At 37.2% G+C, this 1,891-nt stretch overlaps 1 non-coding gene across 1 annotated transcript; it reads right to left on the bottom strand.

Annotated features, from left to right (window-relative positions):
• Nucleotides 1-792: 792 nt before the first annotated feature.
• Nucleotides 793-898, bottom strand: LOC140853014 (small nucleolar RNA R71). Its single transcript, XR_012136092.1, has one exon. It is a non-coding gene; the product is annotated as a small nucleolar RNA R71 (small nucleolar RNA).
• Between the last annotated feature and the right edge of the window lie 993 nt (nt 899-1,891).

Raw genomic sequence — 1,891 nt, 5'->3', positions numbered from 1 at the left:
GGAACCTCCCACATCTTATACTTACCTAGCCGAGTCAGTTAGTCAGTCTTGAGCTTGGAGTGCTCAAAGGCTGTCTTGGAAGTTAGGAGCTGTCTAGATCTAAGTTAACCTTAGGGTAGAGAGTCTATGCTTGTTTAAGTTGATTGCAATTAACATTTAAACATTAACTAATTTCTTTCTTTTCATAGATTTAAGATTCTTAGGTTCTTCTCTTTAGATTTTCTTCATTCTTTTCTCACTTTATTATAAATATATATATATATATATTATAAAAACTAAAATTTTTTGTGTTTGCTCTAAAGTATAATTGTAAGGTGTATGCTTGGCCGTAGATCGTTATGACCAGAAATCCAACCTTTTGATCCAGAAATAGAAAGAATCTTTAGAGCCAACAGACGTAAAAATATGGACTGAAATCAGGAGAATGATCCACCCAAGCAATTGAAGGAGTACTTTACTCCTTCCACATATACCTACTCTCCTTGTATTCAAGTGCCCCCTATGGAGGCCACTCAATATGAAATTAAGTCCAGTATAATCCAAATGTTACCTTCATTTTATGGACTTAGTAATGAGGGCCCTTATAAACATCTTGAAGAATTTCTTGAGATATGCTCAACTATCAAAATTTACAACTTCTCCGATGATGCTCTTAGGTTAAAATTATTCCCTTTCTCACTTAAGGACAAAGCCAAATACTGGCTACATACTTTGGATTCTATGACTTTATCAACCTGGGACCAGCTGCAAGGAGAGTTTCTCAAGAAATATTTTTCCATAGAAAAAACTAATCAAATAAGGAAAGCCATAACTAGTTTTTCCCAATTAGATGGAGAAATATTTAACGAAACATGGGAGAGATTAAAAGACCTTATTAGAAAATGTTCCCACCATGCTGTACCCAAGTGGCAGTTAATCTAATATTTTTATGATGGGCTATCTGAAAGACATCGATAAATGATCGATGCATCATGCGGTGGGACATTCATGCTGAAAAGTGAGGATGATGCATGGCAACTGTTTGAAATTTTAAGTGAAAATTTATTACATCATATGTCTGCCTCTATTAGAGATAAACCCATGTTAAACCCAAAGAGAGGTGGAATATATGAAGTAAAAAATGCCATAGATATCCATCATAAGGTAGATGAACTGTCCCAAAAATTAGATCGTCTTCTAAATACTGGACAATCTCCGATTCCACCTAACCCAATCCAAGAAGTTTGTGCATTGTGTGCAAGTCTGAACTATTTTATTAGTGAATGCCCAGCCGCACCTCAATTTTTTGAGTTTGTGCACGAGCAGGTTCAGCAAGCTCAAGTCCAACAAGCTCGTAGACCAGAAAACGATCTATATTCGAACACTTATAACCCTAGCTGGAGAAACCATCCAAATTTTTTCTGGAGACCACAACCAGTGGTTGGTTTTGCCACACCTCGACATCAATATCAGGACCCAACATATAGGCATGGACCATACCATCAATTTCAAAATGTTCCTCAACCGTCTACTACTGGTCACAGCTCAGCTTTTGAAGAAAAAGTTCTGAAAGTACTAGAACGATTAAAAGTCAACACTCAAACCCTTAACTCCCACACACAATTTATTGCTAAGCTAGAGACCCAAATAGGTCAACTAGTGACTACATTCAGTAGGAGGGAAGGAGGAAAATTACCTAGCCAACCCGAGAGCAACCCAAGAGGATAATTTGTGATTGAGAGCTCTAATACCCCAAAAGTTTTTTCTGAACATGCCAAATCAATCATGACTCTAAGAAGTGGGAAGGTCATTGAACACACTAGTACAATCAATGAGACCGATCCTAAACCTCTAACCAAAGCCAAATCACCCAAGAACAAGGAGGACCTGAAAATAGAGAAGGAACCAACTA

The sequence above is a fragment of the Elaeis guineensis genome, chromosome 12, assembly GCF_000442705.2.
Source record: "Elaeis guineensis isolate ETL-2024a chromosome 12, EG11, whole genome shotgun sequence".
Taxonomy (NCBI): Eukaryota; Viridiplantae; Streptophyta; class Magnoliopsida; order Arecales; family Arecaceae; genus Elaeis; species Elaeis guineensis.
This window is presented reverse-complemented; position numbering and strand designations above follow the sequence as displayed.